This window comes from Amblyomma mixtum, chromosome 3 (genome assembly GCF_055824585.1).
Source record: "Amblyomma mixtum isolate Tamu chromosome 3, ASM5582458v1, whole genome shotgun sequence".
Lineage (NCBI taxonomy): Eukaryota > Metazoa > Arthropoda > Arachnida > Ixodida > Ixodidae > Amblyomma > Amblyomma mixtum.
The window spans coordinates 156,794,751-156,817,627 of NC_143014.1; the positions used below are offsets into that span (position 1 = coordinate 156,794,751).

A 22,877-nucleotide genomic window follows, 5' to 3' on the forward strand; every position below is an offset into this window, starting at 1 on the left:
CAAATCGATCGACGCCATTGGCTGGAGGGCCTCCTTGGAGGGGCATCTGCCGCTTCGTTCTTGAGTTGTATCCGACTACAGCTCTACACAGCACAATTGGCGCAGCGCGCGCATGTTCAATCTGTGTGCGTGCTTGCGATCCGTCTCCAACTGCATGCGATGGTTCAGCAGAGCTTACGAAATGAAGTTTCGTGGTAGAAAGCTTTTACAAGGCTGCTAGGCTGGCTGTATATAAGCTTTGTCTGTACTATGTGAGGTTCTTCAGTCACCTTGTCTGAGCGGTCTTTTGTGCACAGTAAACGCACGCGTTTGGCTTTCTGTTTTCAATGTATGGAACAAATTTTGAGGGTGGATATGCTCCTCATCTTTCCCTGCCCCCTCGGCCCTTTAATCCTCGTGCGCTGCGTTTGTTCACGCACTCATGTGGAGGAGCTAGAACTTATGCACCAAACATATATTAACCACAACAGCAATTATTGCTCGGCTAACCAAATGAAAAAAGAGCGAAATTTACTGAAGCATTTTCCGCCCTTAAATGCGATCCATATGCTACCTGTTGTGCAGCCTGCCTTCGTTGCTTTTTAAAAATAACGCGGGTCAGTTAATATAATACGGCATACAAATGCAACATTCGCAAGTTTAGGCAAACATTTCACCCGTATGCACTCGCCCCAAGCTTTATTGGTTGAAATTAACTCCTAATTCATTCTATCAGTTTCGTGTGAAGGCAAGAAACTGCTTCTAATGCTGTGTATTCCACAGGTAATCGAAGCTTCGAAGCTAATGGTGGCACCTGGCCGCCGCGGTGGCTCAGTGGTTATGGCGCCCAGCTGCAGACCCGAAAGACGCGGGTTCGATCCCGGCCGCGGCGGTCCAATTTCGATGGAGGCGAAATTGTAGAGGCCCCTGTGCTGTGCGATTTCAGTGCACGTTGAAGAACCCCAGGTGGTCAAAATTTCCGGAGCCCTTCACTACGGCGTCCCTCATAGCCCGATTCGCTTTGGGACGTTAAACTCCCATAAACCATAATGGTGGCACCTGATGAATGTGAAACTTGAACTGATGGACTACTGCGTTAATCTTGCAAAATGTAACCTCTTGCATTCCGGCAAACATGCACGCACAGACTACGCCTGAACCTCAGAGTCCCATGAGAACCGCTGTCTGGCCGGGCTCGTCTCCAGCTGCCTAATCAAGCGGGAATTGTGAAATCACTTGACTTCCCTGAGCGCGCGTGGCGAGAAATGGTGTTGGTGCTTATGCATACATATGTAGTACCACGAGCGGCATCGCGCTGGCGGTCGCGGGCAGAGGAGTCCATTAGCGCCAAGGAGAGTGTCGCGTAATGAAAGGGCGTACGCGCGCGTTCTCGGCGAGGTCGTCGACGAGGCGTCCTTCCCGTGGATCGCGCGGCCAGCAGCCGTTATGCATGTACGCATACCTCCGCCCGGGAGACAGCCTTCAACAATGCCGCCCTTCGTCACTTGCCTGCGCGCGCCGGCTTGTGAAGCAAAGCGCCAAGGACCCGGCAGGCCGCAGCACCGCTGAGCTCGTTTACCCGGCCGAGCGACACTAATGTGTACAGTTGCCCACGCGCTTAACACGAACGGGCCGCATTTCGATGGAAGCGAAGAGCAGAGACACGTGCCGTTGAGATTTCAATGTGCGCTGAAGATCCCCAGGTGTTCGAAATGGATATGGGCATGGGCGTCCGGAAGGGGGGGGGGAAGGGGGGGGGGGGCGGTTGCCCCCCCCCCCCCCCCTCTGGAATTACAGATATTTTTTATACTCTAGTAGAAAACAACTACAAACCTACCGCCTCCCCCATCCCCGGACATCGGGTGCCCCCCCCCTTCCCCCGGAAAAAGCTCTGCGGACGCCCTTGGATATGGGTACCCTTCAATAGACGGTGCCCCTCGCAACCCACAGCATTGTTGCGGCACATATGAATTAATTAGGCATTAAAGAGCGGACTTGAAGCGCCTTTCCATTTTTAACACACTTTATGAAAGTCGAGTTTGTTGTCGTACAGGTATATAGTGTCGCTATGTTGCGTTATGGCATTCCCAAACCTGTCGATGTTTTCTAGCTGCATGAGCGTGCCTGCTCCTTAATTATGGCAACTTGAAATAAGCCTTGCGTGTTAGCTGGAACAGGCTGGCTTTAGCATTTAGCATTATAGGGAACTAAAACGACGAAGCAGCGATTATATCCCAGTTTTTCATGCCTCACGTGACCTATAATAACTCTTTGACGTCACAGTCATCGTTCAGCTGTTGAAACCGAAACCAAAACAACACGAGAAAAATTCGATTATAAATTAATTAGTGGTCGTAGGAGATTACATCGTGGTAATCTATGTATACCAATGCTTTACGCATCATTACAAAGAAGAAAACACGCACCCGAAAATTAGATGCCAATACTCCTTTAATCAATCTCGCTTGTATCTCCTTTGAAGAACTAAAAACAGCGCTGCGACGACGGACAATACGGACGGGGGCGCTGTTTTTAGTTCTTCAGTGATGCACCAACTCGTTCAGTTTTCGGTTCTTCTTCTTGTATCTCTTTTCCAGGCGCTGTTATATTTGTACTTCTGTGGGGGCATTTCGTTTCTCTTGTTCGTGTTTCATTTGTTGCGGATAGTACGTCACTTAAACATGCATGTGATCCCCACGGGTTATTAATGCAAAAACATTACTAGTCACATTACGCGAAAAGCTGGCGGCATGTGTGTGTTCTCGCAGATGGTACAAAATTCCCAGCGGTGGCAAGAAAAGTAGGGCGACGTCACCAAGAGGCCGTAGGACGCACACACCGAGCCGAGCACCGCCATTTCAGACAATCATACACATGTCGTTCGTCAATATATACCCCCTCTGGCGCCAGTTTTCCCGACTATGTTTGTACCAAAATTGTGACGCAACCATTCGTCGTACACCGTTGCGGGTGGTGTCACATGATTTCTATGATTTCTCGTTGCATTTAGCGTACGTCTCTTAGTCAGGTTGGAGGCTAGCTCGAGATAGGTATTCGAACCGAGTGTCCATGTGTCTCATTCAGAGCTCTGTGGATTTAGCTTTTGCGGAATCAGCGTGCGGAGGCGCGTCATCGTTTCATTTCTCAGTGCCCAACCTGCGTCGAGGTCGAACGTTCACGATGACACACTCATACTTTCGCCTTCACAGCAAGTAAGCAGTCTTAAGTGCCCCCTGAATTTTTCACTTTCCGCTAACAACGTGGCCAAACCACCAAGAAACTTAATCTGCGTGGCACGCTCCTCACGCTCGGAACTTCCACTGGCCTCAACACACTGCGGGCCACCTGTGGGCTAAGGCTTCTGTTTCTTTCTTCACAAATTGTTTCCGCTCGGAAAATAACTTCATATGGTTTCTCAATAACTTGCTGTTATTCCTCCTTTTTATTAGTTTTTACCGTATTCCGAAGTAATGTATGGATGGCGTTAAAAATAGAATAATCAATTCGATGGATTGGCTGAACGTAAAAGTGCCGAGCTGGGTTTTCCAAAACTTCTAGTCTTGGTTCTTGCCAACTCCTTGCCCACCTTTAGTGACTCAGTAAAATGGGCGCTCCCTTTTAGATAATAACTGATGACTGAGGGCGCACTAGCCTATAATCGCATGAAAGCGTAACCAGCGTCGTCCGTCATGTTTAGTTTATTTATATATTGTACAATTTTTGTTTTATCTTTGCTATGACAAGTACAATTTAAAGTGCATCTCGCGAGAAGGTCATGTTCATGGAAATGACGTCAAACATGGCGGTTCGCCGGCTGTTGACTTGCGCTTCTTCTAATCGTGACAGCGGCATGACATAGGGGAAGTGAAATTTCTCGTTATGTCTTGCTCTGAGTAAGGTGCAGCACGTAGAGGGATTGCACTTCTTTAGGTTCACAGCGACGCCATAAGGTATAAACTGACCGGGGGGAAACAAGCACCTCCTTCTGATCAGCTCTTTTCCGTACTCCATCATTCGAACTTAGTGTTGACCTTCTTTTCTGGCTTGCTTTGCTTTGTTGCAACTGCTTCGGCTCTTATTATTTGTGCGTGAAAAACAATCGCCAGAACGAGTCTAGCCGCAGCTAAGAAGGAGAGCAATCGGGCAAAGCCGAATACGGCGAAAAGAGGATTAAGAAACGTTCCGTTTGAAGAAGTCCGCATTACCAGCCGACGACTAACGAACGCGTGTGGGACGCGACGAGTGGGAGCACTTTACAGCGGCGACAAACAGGCAGCTCGACTCTACCTGCCGGATCCACGACCGTCTCAGACGCGAGGCGCCGGCTGGTTCGGCTGTTTCTTTCGATGTACGAGACACGGGCTGTGTGTGACGGTCTTAGCTGTTGTACGCTGGGCTTGTAAGTTAGCAAATGCACGAGACCTTTAAGCCAATAAATCTACAGCGCGTGGCTGTGTGCGCCTGTACCGAGGGAACAGATGTTTCTGTTGCAGTATTTGCGTATGCCGGCATTTAACTGGCATCCGAATGAGTTCTTCGTTTATACGTCACTCGAAAATATTGTTAGCTTAAAGGTCTGCGCTTGAAATCGTTCATCCATCGCTGCCGTGGTTTTAGGAGAGCGAAGAGCGCCTTCTGCTATGTCCGTGTTGTTGAATATACACCTTTTGATCGAGAAACATGCTTACTACTTGTTACTACGGCCGCCGCGGTGGCTCAGTGGCTATGGTGCTCGGCTGCTGGCCCGAAAGACGCGGGTTCGATCCCGGCCGCGGCGGTTGAATTTCTTTGGAGGAGAAATTCGAGGCCCGTGTACTGTGCGATGTCAGTGCACGTTAAAGAACCCCAGGTGGTCGAAATTTCCGGAGCCCTCCATTACGGCGTCTCTCATAGCCTCAGTTGCTTTGGGACGTTAAACCCCATAAACCAACCAACCTACTTGTTACTACGTGTGATCGATGCCAAAACGCACAGGTTTTAAAGGACTGCATTTTGATCGTCGACGACTGAATTCTGACAGTATGGTCGGTAACTTCACCGTCCATACGCTGCAACACTGCGCACACTTATCGCCGCTATCAGATACAAACCAAAGTCCATGACCAAGTTATATTCGTTATCATTCTTGACCTTGGTTTGTGCGCCATTTCAAGGCACTGGCGAAACAGCCTCATGGCCTCGCCATTGCCGCGCGCCTGGTTGCTGCTGCAGACTTCTCGAAAATTCGCTGCGCGTCGCACGTGTACGTAACACCTGCAGCGACCGCTCGTGTAGTGCGGCTTCTTTATCGCCGTCGCGCGCGAAGTGGTTGCGCCGCGACGCACGAGCAGCGGCCCCGCGGCTCCCACGCGGCCATTTGGAGAGCCCTCCGAAAGGTGCGCGCCCACGCGTTCCCCGGCTGGCTGGGCCTCGCGCACGCCCTGCCAGGCAGGAAACAAGTACTGATAGAAAGCGCAAAAACAGCGCGTAATACGTTCCCCTATCGGGCCATCTGCTTGTCCCGTACACAGTGCTCGCGCCGGTGTAAAATCCATCCGCCTCGATGGCGGGAGTGCAGCGCTCAAATCTTCGGCGCCTAACGCTAAGGCTGACGCCCACGCTGGCGAGAGTTGCGTTACGACAGCGTAACACAGTCAGCGTCGTCATCGATGTGTTCCTGCCGCCGTTATAACGCTCATATACGCGTTTGGTAATATGCGCACTCAACCGAAGCGCGTGATTTGATCACCCGTGCTCCTTGAGCTGCCAGGCGAGCGAGCCAAAGTCCCACGTCGCGGTACGCGAGTTTTCTGGCACCAAGCGTTGATTTGAGATCCTGCTTCTTTTCCCACCGCTCTGTGCATGATCGCACTCAGGCTCTGACATAACGATTTAACTTCACGAAAGTTTTCACGCCGTCGGAGACCTTCGAATTGTTGACAGACTTCGGCGTGTAGCCGTGCGTCACAGGCTTTCTGAGCTCCAGGAACAGAAAATCGCTGTTTCGCCTTTGGGAGAACGGAAGTGGTCGCTGGAGGTAAAGGCACGCCAACTCTCAACTGCCCGTATGCGCCGTAAGAGCCAGCTTATGAAATGAATCGGCAGTTCACCTCTGCGAGGACAGGATTGAGATACATTAAAGAGTTGCTTCAGTGGTGAAAAAAATATGGATCCCTGCCGATAACGTTCGCCTCAAAAATGCAACAAGTACTACAAAGCCGAACTTCTTGCCGCATACTTCACAGGTAGGCGAATACGTCCACACCCTTTGCTTTATGGGGCAGTTGGAAATTTCTGTCATTCCTACCAATAAGAGTTAAATATTTGTACTTGGAACGCTGCATTTTGATTCGCTTTTTATCTCGTTGATTTACTTTAACGTGACTTGCTGCATTGTCGCTGTTTCACAGTAAGCGTGCTCGTCCCGGAAGGAAAAACAATAGTTGGACAGAAACTTTTCAACGCTTAGTCTAAAGTGTCAGCAAGGAACAATGCAGCCTCGAAGAAAGGTACAGTCTGTTAGAAAAGTTTACAGTCCACCGCGCAGTTCATTCGAACTGCGCGGTGGACTTTTGCAACAGACGGTACCTCGGGTGATCCCCTAGATAAACAACGGAAACCTGCACGTGGCTGTGGTAAACACTGCGCCTAGGCTCGTGTTGGCGCCGAGATAAGCGGACACAACTGACAGTATCCGCACCTCCTCCTCAGCAGGCAGGGTTGCACGCAAACACTGCGGCAGTGAAGTTCATCCTTCCGGTGACCGGTCAGTGAGTGGCGCAACGCGTCGGCGATCTTGCCCGCGCGTACAAGAGTGAACAGCGAAGCGTGTAGGAGCGTGGGAGTGCGCATGTAGTCGACCTGTCAACGGCGACGAGCGACGATCTCGACAGCTACTCGTACACCCGTTTTTTGACCGCTGCGGGTTGCTCACATCCGGCGCATATTATTCTTCATCATGTGCGCTGTTGAAAATGCCGGAAGTGTCACCACGGCGACCGAGAGCAGAGTGGGAGAAGCCTTAGGAGCTTGGAAAGCGCATCTTCCTACGCGTTATAATAAGGATGGTTGCCCTGCAGAAAAACAAGGCGCGAAGCACCAGGCAAACTATTAATGCTCCGTAACGCAGACGGGCATCTACATAAAAGCACGAACCTTCGAGGGTGCATGAAGCACGAGCACCTTCGACTTTGAATCCAGCGATCGGAGTTCGACTCTCGGCGGTGGGAAGTAAGGTGTAATGAAAAGCACTCTGGCCTTCGCATCCAACGATCGGAGTTCTAGTCTTGGTGAAAGCTACAACCGCGTTTGACTTTTTTGCTTGGGAGTAGCGATTGGGAAAATGGTTTTACATGTGCTTCGATGTGTCGTACGCGTACCGGCGTTGTCAGCGTGTTCTAGAGGATTGAGAAAAAACCGCTGGGTTTTGGCATGGCGAGTGGGACGTCACACATCAACACTTTCCTCGTTCACAATAGTTAAACTTGACGACTCAGTATCTGGGAGTGCCACTTGGTTCGTACCGTGATCCCCACCCGTACTGGGTGTGTGAAGAGGAGAGGGTGAGAGAGAGAGAAAGCGAATTCGTGGCAGGGCAAGCCATTGTCAACGTTCTCGCGCCCTTATGGGTGCAATGTCTTCCTTGTTGCGAAGACGTGATACTTTATAGATGTGCTTTCCGCTCCGCGTGTTAGATTCCAAAAAATTCTTCGCGTCCGTCTGTCTGTCTGTATGCTTGTCTGCCCCCCCCCCCCCCCCGCCCACCCGCTTGTCCGTCCGTCCGTCCGTCCGTCCGTCTGTTCGTCCGTCCTTCCGTCCGTCTTGTCTGTCTGTCTGTGTCTGTCTGTCTGTCTTGTGGCAGGCTGCTCAAGCAGACTCCAAGCGATCTATAAATGTACAGAATGACCAGTTCTGCATATATGGACATTAACCGATTATCGCTATCCGAACTTCTATTCGTGGACACTGGATCTGAACATTGGAACCGAAGTGAAAACCGAGCTGCTAGCGCACCTAATTCGCATTTGGCCTAACTACGCAAGTCGAGACTATCATTTTTTTTATAATGGCGTTCCTAAAAATTGCAACTTTTAACTGCGTAAGCTTGATCGCATGCAACAGAAATAATGACTTATGAATCTTTTTCGACAGGAAGGCACAGACAGGAAGGCACGAAACAAAGCTTCCGTAAAGCGTGCAGTTAGAGAACATGAATTGATTTTTTCGGAACCATTTTCATTTCTCTCCTGGGTACTACCACAGCTCTGGCAGCGCAGTTTTGACTTAAAAGAATGAAGCCTTGCTTGTTTTTCCGGAATGGGACAGGGACCGTGTCTGACGTGTGTGCAGCGTCGACATGTTCTTTCGCAACGAGCAGTATAAGCTAGTTTCCTTTCTTTTCTTTTCTAACCTTGTTTAATATTCTTTGCAAACCTTAGGCAGTAGCTGGGTACGCCTTGTCCAGCTATTTTTGCAGGAGATTTTAACTGCGAGGGACTGCTCAAAGAAAGACCGTCAGATTACAGCTTAGTTGATCTTCGAAAGCTTTTTCGGGACTGCGATTTGCAGGACACCACAGGTTTTGCGTCAACGCTAGACCCAGGATGCTCACATAGGAAATGGGATTGCCTCGCGAGGCTGGACATGTTTTTTATTATTTTTTATTTACATATACTGCAGGCCAATGTTTTGGCCCAGGCAGGATGGGCCTACAAATTTAGAACACAACAAGAAGAACATAATGCCACGTTTCCACAAGCAGCCACTAGGCGGCTGCTCTTCGCAAGTCGCGTGCACCGCCTCAGTTGCTGCCCGAGCCACGCCCTCTGAGTTATGCAGCAGCAGTGTTACGTAGCCGTTGGGGCTCGTAACCGAAAGGCTTTAATGGTTGACGTGGACGGCACCGGAGAACAAGCCAAGAGCACCCAGAGGAGGCCGGAACCGATCTTCTTCTTCTTTTCACTCGGCGGTGCACGCGACTTGCGAAGAGCAGCCGCCTAGTGGCTGCTTGTGGAAACGTGGCATTATGCAATGTGAGAAAGAACACATGGGAAACAACACATTTCTTAAAATAACAACTATATGATGAAACTAATATTGGGTAATAAATGGCAACAACACATCTCATGTATGATAAGAATGCGAAATGCATGACAAATAACTCTTTTGGAAGGAAAACAGGATATGTTAAGTATGCAAAATATGGCTTTCTAGTCCTTTCACAAGATCTTTGCTTTTAAAAATGTTGCGTGGTAAAGATTTCCATTCAGCGATCGTGCGGGGGAAAAACTATATTTAAATGTGTTAGTGCGAGCGAAGATTGGGGCTAAGGATTGTTCGTGATTATGCCGCGTTGTCCTTGTACTAGCATGTTTAACAGATTCTGGTATGGGTAACTTGATCTTTCCGGAAAGACCGTTATAAAGAAATGCAAGACGGCTAACTTGCCTTCGCGCTGCTAATGTAGGGATATTATTGAGCTTTCTTTCTCCTTCCAGTGCCAGCCTATTTTGTTTGCCTTGTTCTCATTTCCCTGTGCCACGCTGACTAATCCTCTTATCTGAGTTTTACAGGTCCACCCAACGCCTCCCCCGCGTCGCAGCCCCTTCAAAGCCTTTGTTCATTACACACCACCCGGATATAAGTTTTTCCACTATAGCAGCTTAACGAATCAAGATTCACCTCCCTCCCCTTCCTGACACGCATCCCCTCTCACACCACTTTCCTTCCTCCAACCGGGGCCTTCCTCCTCGGAGCGAAGGCCCTATTTAATCCCTGCCAATGATGAACGCTTTGCCCAGACGAAGACAAGTCCTCTTGTCGAAACGTTGGCTCAAGCAACCTGAGGTTTTCCCCTCCCTTGTTGATTTTGTGATCGCCAAGGACCATCTACCACACCCTCTCTCTACCATTAAATTAGAAGGGGAGTCTAAACGTTTATATTTTCCAAAAATAAATCTAACTGCTTTTCTTTGAACCTTGTCAAGTTGCATAATATCTTTTTTACAATGAGGGTCCCATACAACAGAGAACTACGTGTCTAGAGAACTGTCATCGTATGATGTACGCTGCACCATGACGCCCGTCGCGTTTTCGAATCATGGGTTTGTCACAGCAGTTTTTGACTTAAAAGAGAAAAAAAAACTGAAGCCATGGCATTTATGGAAGCTTAATGGAAACCTTCTAGATGAAGAAGGCTGCACGAATATTCAGCCGATCATCGAAAACAAAAGGATAAACAGAAGCATAAACGCGGTGGCATGGGAAGAGGCAAAAGAAGAGTGCAAGGTATTTTTGTTCCCGAAAGGTGAGGAAAATCCGACAAACAAAAAGAAAGAAAAGCTAGCGCTGATGCGTACGCTTCGGAGCCTTATTAAAGTGGAAAACTAAGATCGGGAGTCATTTGCTGAATAAATAAAAGAGTGCAAAGGCCAGCTGTTTTCAGTCATGGAAAAGGAGCAACAGGGTACTACGATACGGTGTAGATCAGATCTTCAGCAGCGAGACGAAGAACCACCTATATATTCAAAACAAAATGAAGACAATGGGGAGAAAGGAACAGAACAGGGGCGTTGCAAGACTGCAACAGCGTCTTTACGAAGCAAACTGACATTGTTAATGCTTTCATACAAGCGTATCAAACCTTGTTGATAAAGAAAACGAGGCGCGCGACCAGGAAATTGTCTCCAAAAACGCAGCAATGCTGGCTAAGATAAGCAACGAAGTTAAGGAGAAAGCAGACAAACAGATCCCGGAAAGTGAAATAGAATGGGCTATACGTAAACTCAGGCCCTAGAAAAGCTCCAGAGATAGACAGACTCGGAACAGCATAATTTAAGAAATAAGTTTCGAATTAGTGCCAGTTCTTCCGGATGTATATGAGGACGTTTTGAAGCGAGGCCTGTTACCGCCTTCTATGCTACAGGGCCTCAAAGTCCTATTACTCAAGAAATACATAAATGCAGTGTCGACTTCCAGTGATTTTCGGCCTATTTGCCTCTTTACTGACTACAAAAGCTTCGCCAATCTTATCGCAAAAAGGCTTGGCATTGCTCTTTGATCAGTTGTGGGTAGACACCAGAGATACGGCACCAACGGACGGTGAATATGTGAGCACCTGCACGCCATGCGTATTCTCTGTGAGTAGACGTCAACGGATCATCCGCTGCTGTTATTCAAGTAGATCTCAGCATGGTGTTTGATAGAGAAGAGCATTCTTTCCTCTTCGAACTTTAGAGTTGCAACGTCGGTGACCGTCTCTTGAAATACGCCGAGATCTGCTACAAACAAGTAACCGCACGCCTCGTAATCAACGGAGAGACCTCACCGGCTATATTGCTCAACAAATTGGTCAGGCACGGCTGCCCTTTGTCGCCGGCGCTGCTCGCGCTGTACATAGAACCCCTGCGCCAAACTATTCTGAATGACAATGGAATGAGCGGATACAGCTTCAGGGATCATGCACTGAAGGTGCACACCTATGTGGACGGCCTCATCCTTGTGTGTGAATCTCGAGAGGAAGCTTGTCGGTGTGTTCAGCATGCTACTGACTTCACTGCAAGGTTTCTGATGCAAAAATGAATCTGAAAAAGTGTGCGAGTGTGTGGTTGGGCGTCTGGGACTCGAAACCATCGTGCTTCTTAGACATTCCCTGGTCAGACCAAGTCAGCAGCTACCTCGGTGTGTACTTGAAGACAGCGCCTGCAAGCGGGACACAGCTCTATTCTTCTGAATAGCCTTGCGGCGAAAGTGCACCAGTGGCACAGAAGGGCCATCTTACTGGTGAACAGAGCGTTTGTGTGCAACTCAGTGTTTTTTTCCAACTGTCTGGTACCCGGCACAAGTGTTGCTATGCATGCAAGATCACGTTAATAGAGTTAACCATCTTTGTGCGATATTTATCTGGGAGTCACGCTTTGAACAGATGAGGCGCAGTAACCTGTTTCTGAGTATGACGAAGGGAGGCCTTGGACTAGTGAACGTTGAGGTCAAACCAGAGTTGCTTCTTTTTGCGGATAGACGCAAGCTCACGAATAAGGCTGTATTTTTTAAAACCAGGAGGTGCATATTTGGAAGAATGACTCAAAACTGTACAAGGAGACACAAATGCATGGGTCCTTAGATTTTACTGGGAGCTACAGCAGGCGGTACGCTTCTTCGAAGAACGCATCCCTCCCGAAATACTGAAAAAAAGTGAATAGGAAAACTTTTTACTGAGGCACCACTGACATAGTTTCTCCAGTCCCACTGTACCGGACCCGGACAGGATCTCATCTGAAATCTGACGTGCTCAAATGCCGTATAAAGTACCGTGTAAACATTGCGATCAAATATATTTTCTTCACGTTTCATGTAGAGGTGCTGCCTGTCAAAACGTGGATAGTGAACAAGAGTTTTTATGTGCCTTGGTCGGTAGACTGCGCCTTCTGTCACTTTCCAGAATCACTGCACCTCATGTCTTTTTGTTTTTTTACGAACGCAGCTCCCTTCTGACACAAACTACGAACAATTTTCGCTGTAGATATCTATCCGAATTGGAATGACTTCAAATTACTTAATGTTATCGAGCTCCCAATGATTAATGCGCGGATTTATTGCTGCTTATAGGAGTGTACTTAATACATGGCGGTTTTGCACAGACCACTATATTTCAGTGGATAATGTAAAATCAGCATGCGCCCACTTCTGTAACGCATCTGCGAACACAAGCCTCTGCTCAGCTGCAGCGATAGTGAACCTGCACAAAAATTTAAAGTGACGCACACGCGCTTGCAGAAAATTGCAGAAAAGGATTCCGGGCTTTCACCCAGGAGACCCGGGTTCTATTCCCGGCGTCGTAAAGAGAGGTCATACGGGGTAATGGTGAACACTCTGGACCTTGAATCCAGAGATCCGAGTTCGTGTCTCGGTGAGACCTTCGTCCATGTTTGATCTTTTTCTTGGTAGTAACGTTTAGGAAGCAATTTTTTTGTGTGGTGCGCTGTTCCGCACGTGGTCCTGCGTGGTCTAGTGGCTAGGATACCTGGCTTTCACCCAGGAGGCCCGGGTTCGATTCCCGGCGTCAGAAAGAGAGGTCATACGGGGTAATGGTGAACACTCTGGACATTGAATCCAGCGGTCCGAGTTCGTGTCTCGGTGAGACCTTCGTCCATGTTTGATTTTTTTCTTGGTAGTAACATTTAGGAAGCCAGTTTTTTGTGTGGTGCGCTGTTCCGCACGCGGTCCGGCGTGGTCTAGTGGCTAGGATACCTGGCTTTCACCCAGGAGGTCCGGGTTCGATTCCCGGCGTCGGAAAGAGAGGTCTCATGATATAAAGCTGAGCACTCTGGACTTTGAATCCAGCGATCCGAGTCTCGGTGAGACCTTTGTCCGTTCTGTTTTTTTTTCGCCTTGTAGCAACGTTTAAGAAACCAGTCTCTTTTTTTTTCGTCTGCCTCAGTAGTGATCCGGCGTGGTTTAGCGACTGGAGTTCATGACAACTGTTGAAAGTGGCCAACGGAACATATACACGAGAGAAATCATGATCAGCCTGACTACGCCCACTGCAGGACAAAGGACTCTTCCGTATCTCTCCAATTAACCCCGTACTCTGGCAGCTGCGGCCGCGCTATCGTCTTAAAATCTCATCCATCCACTCAACTTTAAGCCGGCCTTTGCTACGCTTGACTTGTCTTGGTATCTAGCCCGTTACTCTTAACGACCATCGGTTATCTTGCCTTCGCATTACATGCCCTGCCCAAGGCCGTTGTTCTCGATTTTTTGCTAGGATCTCATTAACCCGCTTTTGTTCCCTCACGCACTCTGCCCTCTCTGTCTCTTAACGTTACGCCTATCATTTTCCTTTCCGTAGCTCGCTGTGTTGTGCTCAATTTAAGTTGAACCTTTTCGTTTGCTTCCTTGTTTCCGCCCCATAGGTGAGCACCGGTAAGATACAGCTGTTATATACTTTCTCTTATTCCCAACTGTTCCCACTGCAGGCCTCTGAATACCTCCTGCAAACAGGCGGTGAAATAGAAATAAGAGAAGTTAAGAAGTGGTTCGAACAGATGGATGCTGATATGTATAAAGCGGCAGTCGTAAGGTGTTAGACAGAAAATCTGTGGGTGGTTGGGCTTAGCTACAACACAGCCTTCACAACTGAATCTCAACAACATGCACTCAACAAATAACTCGTTCTGAATTACTGAACGAAAATTTAATTGAGATTTACCGACTAAATTCAACGAGTGTTGAATTAACATTGAAAAACCTTTGAGGTAACGAAACCTTTACAAAATATAAACGGAGACTGAAAGCTCATTTCATTAAGGGTTTGTTCCATGATACCGTCGAGAAAAGTCTGTTGGGTCACACTAGAGTGTCAACATCGATAAACAAGCGCAAGTTCATCGGGAAGTTTTAAGACAAGCGCAATTCTGCCTAGAGTGTCCACGGAGGAAGTCCTCCGTAGCGCCACCATATTGGAGAAACTGAGGCGCACCCTCTAGGATGTGAAAATTGTCACCACCATGCGAATCATAGCAACAGAAAAACGCCCTGGGGGTCAAGGCCTAAAAAAATATGTCTTCGGAGCAGTTTTGTGGCCCATGTTTCCCATTAGTTCACATGAACTGCGGCGTATTAGTTCCTTTTCTTTTCGGTAATGACAGAAGCCCTTTTGTTATATTTTTTCAACTTGCTCTCTATTTTGTTCTACGTTAACTGGCAGAGCATTGTTACTAACCGCACCAATCGTGCACACAACAAAAAAAAAAACAAGAAAAAGCTCAGAGAAGCATGACTTTTTGCGTATGCTTGTAAGTTTAAAATTAATGGCAGCGCAAAAGCGGCAGTTTATCGCTTTCTTCCGCATATTCCTTTCGGTGCTAAGGCAAGTACGCAGAGTTAAGGGCAACAAAGGCATCGTACGCGGAAACAGCAGTTATTTCGTTTACTATTCACAACTATTCCTTTCTTACGGCAAGAAAGTTATTCATACTGTGTAAAAGACGGTGCCATGCGGTGTTGTCTGTCTGGGCGGATTGAACTCACACACACACAAAAAGCATGCAGCTGATATGCTTGGACCGCGATGGAAGCCTCATTATGGCGCAGAGTACCATTATCGCATTCATGTCCATTCATTTCTCCACAATGCCATCCAATAAGCTTCTTAATGTACCTCGATTTCCGGCATACAATTCCCGGAGTAAACATGTTTAAAAATTAACATTCTGTCCTTTTCTGACTATCTATACAGGTGCGGATTTTCAATATTGGTCATCAAAACATGCCCAGTCCACTGGATTCTCACTATCACACAGCATAGTTTTTTCGTTGTGGTCAAACTTTCACAGTGCTTCTGTCGCTATCGCGCAGTTCATTGGTTTTATGCCGCATTTACTGTTGTTTACTGCCACCTTGATGTCAAACAGTACTGTTAGTCCAACTTGTCCTTGAAGTGAATATAGCGCACGTGATTGATCACAGGCACCTGGCTGCTATTATGCATGTATAATAAGAAAATAGTGAAGCATGTGCGTGTAGAAAAACGGCCGTGATGCCTTCGAAAAGAAGAGCGTTCACCGCTCTGTGTCCTTCTTAGAGGTCAGGCGGGAGGATGTCGCAAAGGACTGCGTGTTTAAACGGCTGGATGGTGATGCTGTTCAGGTACATCGCAGCCTCTAGTTGGGCGAACCACCCGCCGACGCCTGCAGGCCGGAAAGCTGGGAGCGGCGGGTCGAAACTTGGATGCTGCCAGCACGCCATGCTAGACGCCGCTGCGATAGAAGGCACGGTTCGCCGGGTCACCACTGTTGAGGATTTGGCGGGATGGCAGCGGAGCACCAGAGAGAGACGACCAGCATGGCAGGCTTCTAGTACCGAACTGCCCGTGCCGGGCGTGCGCCCGGAGCACGCGCTGTCCATCTTTATTTTCTTCTAGCGCGCGCTGTAACGCCGATCTCAGCGCCGGCGCTTTATAGCGTCGCAGGGCGCTATAAGCTAACGCCGTTCCTACAGGCGGGCCCTACGGACTACGTACAAAATGAGGATAATCTAGTAAAAGATTTTTTTTTTCTCAGGCAACATTGCAAGCCCTGCAGTCTACACACAGGTGCGGACAGTAGTCCGGAAGCTACGGTACCTATAGTGTATGGTGCCGGCGTGCGCGCGGATCGAAGGCTTTGCGCGCTGGGAGCTGAATGTGTTTCTCATTTTTCTCCCGGCACCATTTGACGTTCACTTATTCAGGCATAAACATGAAATGAACGTGCTTAGAAAGCGCGATATCCTCGCGTGCTTTTATTAGCGCGTAAGTATTAATGGTAACGCTGCTCACGTAATGAGCTTGTATGTCTTCGAAGCGCGGCATTGCGCGCCTGCCAAATCTCGACACGTTTACCTATCCACTACCATCTGTATGGCACCACCACCAGAGGCATGTGTATCGACACGTCGATGCATATAAAGTGTACTCGCAGCCTACAGAACCTTGACTCGGCGGTGCGGGGCGAAGCAGCGGCATAGAGTTTCGTTTCCTCGCTCCCAGCCATCGCGTATTTTATGCCCTCCTTCCATGTCTCCATCGTTGCCGGCGCCGCCATCTGGGGGTGACTCACTCTCCTTGCATCCACCGTCCGCGGTAAACAGGTCTGTGATTGAGTGAGGGCTGTGTTCTCGGCGGGCGATTGCCTTAGCGCATTTTTTTTTTTTCAGAAGAGGGTAAGAAGGAAGAGGCTAGTTTTTGAGCGGCGCGTAAGCGTTTTTATTGTTGGCTTTTTGGCGTTTCGTACACAACGCGGAGGTGATGAGTGAGAGGTTCTTTCTTCTCCGTTCATGGGACGAAGAAAAAGGAAGAAATAAAGAACAAAGGGGAATAAATAGCAGTAAGCGATCCATCAACAGCTGAGGTGTTGCTTGTAATACACTGCTTCCTGACTGGCTTCTGCTGCCATCAGAGGTCGATTGACGTGCAGCAACATCTGCCGCCGGCTACACTCTGTAATATGTACACACACACACACACACACACACACACACACACACACACACACACACACACACACACACACACACACACACACACACACACACACACACACACACACACACACACACACACACACACACACACACACACACACACACACACACACACACACACACACACACACACACGCACACACACGCACACACACGCACACACGCACGCACGCAACACACACACACACACACACACGCACACACACACACACACACACACACACGCACGCACGCACGCACACACACACACACACACACACACACACACACACACACACACACACACACACACTGCAGCACCGCGTAAAAGCAAAACTGAGAGGGGACTGTTCTGTTGATGCGTCCAGCAAAGAAAAGTCGCCAATAAACGGTGCATGATCGGCCCTCGTAAAAGCGCTCAGGGGATGCATATTAGTGCGAAACCACTATCCCGATCGGAGATCCTCGAGCAATGTCTTGAGATGTTTGTGAGTTATGCCAAGAGAATAAATAAAGAAATGCCCCGCCGTGGTGGCTCAGTGGTTACGGCTCTCGGCTGCTGGCCCAAAAGACGCGGGTTTGATCCCGGCTGCGGCGGCCGAATTTCGATGGAGGCGAAATTCTAGAGGCCTGTGTACTGTGCGATGTCAGTGCACGTTAAAGAACCCCAGGTGGTCGAAATTTCCGGAGCCCTTCACTACGGCGTCCCTCATAGCCTGAGTCGCCTTGCGACGTTAAACTTCCGTAAACCAAAGCAAACCAATAAATAAATAATGCAGCGACTGGGATCCGAACCCGCGGGGGTGGCAACAGATCAGCTTCGCTGGTCAATGCACGAAGGCCAGTGCACGAAGGCTGCGGCAATGCCATCGCCGCAGCCGAACATGCACCGTGTTAAACTACAACGCACTCTCGCGCTCTGCATTGCGCATCGTCGTGTTCATCAACTTCCATCTGCGGCGCGAACAGATCAGATGAGCTTAATCTCGATCAGAACTTAACCTGAGTCTAATATTGTCGCCAGACGTGCCGAAGGCCGAGCAACGCAAAACCATGAGCCAATCAATGCTTTCGCACGCCTACTCGGTTTAACTACGTTAAAACCCAGCCATTTTTTGACAAGTATGCACAGGGGGCCTAAGAAAGTGAGGCGACATAACGGAGGATGATAATATCGATGGCAACATGGCAGTCGTCATCCTCCGCACTCGCGTTCTTGACACTTCGCTCTTCCTGCAGTAATCCACGAAACTCTGTCAACAACACAAGAAATAACAACAAAAAGTTAACGAGCAGCAATACTCTTCGCAATTCCCACCTGTGGGTCACCGAGTACGCATTTCTGCCGCGTTCGAAGTATCCAAGCATTCATCCTAACCTCAGTTTGCTTTCCAGCAACCTGAGAGAGATTTCTCCTTGTCGTTTAGCCACCGCCACACAAGACAGGTAATTTTTTAGGATTACCAGTGATATAATATTATTGCGTTATTTCGACTTCACACAAAAAAATAACATTGAGCATTGTGCGTAGCTGATGTCCTCTTCAGTCCTCGCCCCTGACACACATAAAAAAAGGAACAGTTCTTACAGTCATAACCTGCGTAAAACGTAGTTTTCGTTGAGTTCAAAGTCCGTGGCATTTAGCACTTCTTGCAATACGTAATTTGCAAAAACGCTATGTTTAGCGTGATCGGTGACGAATGAGAGCCAAAAGTTGCGCATCCGTTGAAACGGACGCGCTTCAAAACAGAAAACACATCGTTTTTGCTGCCATGTAATGTTTTACTGAAGGGAGCATTGAGGAGTGAGTGGTGCGGTTATGCATTGTGCCAGGACTGCTGGCAAGACGGCGTTTCCGTCGAGTAATGCCGGCCAGTGCACGGGAGACCAGAGGGCTGACAACAAAGCCGTCATAGCCGCGACGTCAACTCCAGACAGAGGCGGCGGCAGGGTCTTCGCTTTTGTTGCAGGAAGGAAGGGGTCCTTGCTCACCTAGCCTGCAAGCACATTCGACTGCGACGGTCAGACGGCGACGGGGATTTGACTTGTACTGGCGAGGGGGACGGCAGGGGAGGAGAGAGGGAAACAATCGTTTCCCACGGCGGCACTGCAGACAGAAGATAATGACCTCCTAGGATGCAGGTGACCTTCCAAGAAACGACGCTGCAAGTTGACCCTGGTCACCGCCCAGTCCTCTCGAGGCTCTCTTGCCTTCCTCATCTCTCTCTTCTCATTTTGACTTATAACCTGGCCATCATGTAAATATTTTGTGCAAGACTCTCTCGTTTGTTCATCACAACCACATCTCCAACCTCATTGTCCTTTATACTGCTGGACCACGCTCAGAATAAAGGTGTTACGTCAGATAAGATTCGGAAGCTGTCACACGTGGCTGTGACATGCATAATATCGTGACCCTTGGAAACGATACCACGATGTGATGACAGACGGTTAGCGTGCTTTAACGGAAACATAAAATTGGTTCTTCGAAGATGCACTGAGTGTATCTGATGTTGCGTCGCCTATCCGCCATCAGAGGTGTGCTTAAGTCAGTCGAGTCTTGTAACGTATTCTTGTTGACAGTGCATAGCCTCGCATAGAATTGGTTGCAGACACAGCTTCCATTATTGCGGTCTTAATTGAAATCTTGTGCGCTCATTCGTTTCCACAGTGAAAGAATGCGAAGAAAAAAACGAATATCCAGACACCCTGTATAGTAACTACAAAGACCTCGTCATTCTGTATCTGAGAACGCGGCTAATTTTAGCACACAACAAAGCAAGGGAAAGGGAATGAGAAATAAAAATACATAACACTCTTTTTTTCCTTATTGTTGCTCGTGGGCAGTATAATACCGGTGCCTACGGTGAGCCGGTTAGACGCCGTCGACCTATATCCCTTAGCACGCGTATCCCGTGTCACGAATCGCACACTTTCAACCGAGCACTCGCTCAGCAATTATCCCACCTGAGAGCACCGATGCCGCCGACTGAATACATTCTTCAGACAGCATAATTGCATCGTGCGAGCTACTTCGCGATGATATCATACCAGGAACATGCCAGCTGATTAGAAGGCTGTAATATAGCGGATGGAACGTCGTCTATATCAAATGACAGTACTTCCTTCGTGTCTTCTGGGAAACACGACGAAGAAAATAGGCGCCATGCTAACACGTACGTCGTCATTCCCTTTGTTCTTCGTTCCTCTCTCGTACACCCTTTCCAATCTGAGCTCTTCAATCCACAGCTCGCCAATGTCAAATGCTCGTTGGAGAATTCCGCCGTCGCACCTGCTGGAAAGCAGCCAATTTCTTTTCTCACGCGGACGGTAGGGCTCCTTTCTAATTTTTTTTGTTCGCTGCCTTCGCGCTCTGCGTGCGTGCGTGCGTGCGTGTGCGTGTGCGCAAGCTGTTGTGTATGTGCTAGTCTGCGCACGCGTGTCTACGTGGTCCCGTACACAGCGACGCATAGCCATGCGGAGCCAGTTCCGAGTGGCAGCGCGTACAAAAGAGGCGCGAACGAATACGCGAGTCGACGTGAACGCTCCGTGTATACGACACGCGTACCGCCGTGCGGTCGGCCTTGGGGCAAAGCAAACGCGCAGCGTGCTGCCGGTCGCCGTTCTTTCGTTAGACAAATATTCAACGACGAGAGACGGTATACATACGGCGCCAGAACATGGGACGCGCACGTCCCGAACAGTCCGCTACACGCGGTGCGCTGCGCCTTTGCTTATGCAACGCGACACCATGCAGACGGTTTGAATATGGCTTTGCCTCGGTGCTAATACTTCTAGCGTCGATTTGTTAAGCTGTGAGTAAAAACCCAATAAATGAATTCCCATTGCGGCCTCTCCTGTGCCGGGAGAGCGTCGGCTGGTTGCATTCGGACACACATTCGAATTTCGGTGAAGGCGAAATTCCAGAGGCCCGTGCTCTGTGCGATGTCAGTGCACGTTAAAGAACCCCAGGTCGTCGACATTTCCGGAGCCCTTCACTACGGCGTCCCTCATAGCCTGAGTTTCTTTGGGACATTAAACCCCCATAAACCAAACCAAACCAAACCAAACCAAACATTTTCGCTTTGTAGGTTTATACGTGGGGATGGAGTCATTCATGGATGAACTTGGGAAGTAGGGGGCGCACAAGAGGGGAGATAGGACGATATCGCGCAACAGGCTGCTACATCTCGTCATTCGAGCACCTCAGCGCGCAACTTCATCACTGATCGTCTTTGAAGAAGTACTCGCTGCCTCCTTATAGCAGCGTGAGAGCCCCGGCCCCCAACGAAAAAAAAAAACGCCTTCGGACTGCAGACCAGTAGCCACCTTCACAACACGCAACAGAAAATAAGACCAGATTGTTGAAAATAAATGGGGTCAAAGCCAAACCAAACTGTTCAGTAAGTTAGGAAGACGATTTCGGATACCGTTTTTCTCTTGCATGTAGGATAGAAAGCAGTATAGGACAAAGCGCAATTTAGTGAGTTTGGTCATTTGCAAGAGACGACACTCAGTGCGTAAGGACACAATATTTTGTTGACAGAATATAACACAGCCTGTACAGCGGCTGCACATCTAGAGTGACCCTTTTTTTTTTTCGGGGGGGGGGGGGGGGGGGGTGACATTGAATGATGAGAGGTGAATGATTCTTTGCTTTGTTTTCCAATATAATCGAGTTTTATTAAGCGTTTACTGTGCTCGAGGTCTCTCCGGTAAGAATCTCTATTTTTCTTCCTCTATCTAACACGTGCACTCTTCGCACTACTAATAAAGATGAAGAGCTGAACGAATTTTCCTTCTAAGATTTTCGTGTGTAGTACAGCACTGTTGGATCGGCCCCATTTCAAGCTTCTTAGTATCCGCTCACTGCTCCGCGGTTTTCGTCATTGAATGCATTCTGACGGGCTAGTTTGTGCGTGGTTAGAAGCGCACGCACGCACGCACAGAAATACCTTCTAAAAACGCAATTTATTCATGCGACCGCGAGGTACGTGCGTTCTTCCTTATTCTGGCCGTTATGAAAAGCCTGAATTTCCTCCCTTTCAGTTGTTTTTCTTGTCCTGTCAAGGAAAGTGTTTTTCTTTCTTCACTGAGCCAAAATGCATCCGAGATGTAACAGTTTAGGCGCTGCAGCACTCGCCACGTGGACTGTAGCGAAGACTGCGAGGAGCATGTCCGTCGACACTGCGGGGAATGTTATACCGCATAAATCGTGCGCTGAGGCAGCCAGCCGCGGCGCATCATGTTTATAAGCTGTGTACTGAACGAGCAGGGTCATCTTATACAGAGGAGACGACAGACGCGTGCGTCAGGCATGCGCACGCTGTACAGGCACGCAGGTCGGTGATTAATGTGGGCGTGTACCGAGGTTTAAAAGATGCGGATCTGTGGGTATCTGTACGGCGACGTGTTCAGTACAAGGCGTCATTTTTTCTTCAGTGAATACGATGTGCATTTGGTGCATAAAGCACTCTCAAAAACTCAGGGAGTGGAGCTGCTTACTAAGGAATAATTCCCAGATTATTTGCCACTATTAGGCTCGAAGAAGTGGTCGCGATAGCCGTACCATACCGTGACCTGTACGGTCAGTTATCGCGTTATGGTGATGTACGGCGTTTTATCCTATGGTGTCCATGTTTTCGCGAAGACCGCGAGACATTGCTGAGAGATTTAGGAGGAGATATGTGCCACTGAACAGCGTGTTCCCTGAAAGTTCACGAAGTGAGAGGCACGCGGTAGCAAGGCTGTTTTTGAATTTTGTACAACACAGAGTTCATCTGGGGCAATAGTAGGAGATACATTTCGCTTAAAGTGTGAATCACATGCGGATCAGTGGCCGACATCATAATGAAAGGCTAATCCTGCCCGTCCTTTGCAACCTCCACAGCCACCTCCACATTCACCGCCCGCTGTTC

General features: G+C 48.7%; 1 protein-coding gene and 2 non-coding genes across 3 annotated transcripts in view; 2 read left to right on the plus strand and 1 right to left on the minus strand.

The window, feature by feature from the left end:
• Positions 1-22,877, minus strand: part of LOC149352471 (tyrosine kinase receptor Cad96Ca-like) — a 51,431-nt gene that overhangs the window by 23,752 nt on the left and 4,802 nt on the right. The gene's annotated exons all lie outside the window — the stretch shown is intronic.
• On the plus strand, positions 12,953-13,025 carry TRNAE-UUC (transfer RNA glutamic acid (anticodon UUC)). Its single transcript has one exon. It is a non-coding gene; the product is annotated as a tRNA-Glu (tRNA).
• TRNAE-UUC (transfer RNA glutamic acid (anticodon UUC)) lies at positions 13,180-13,251 on the plus strand. Its single transcript has one exon. It is a non-coding gene; the product is annotated as a tRNA-Glu (tRNA).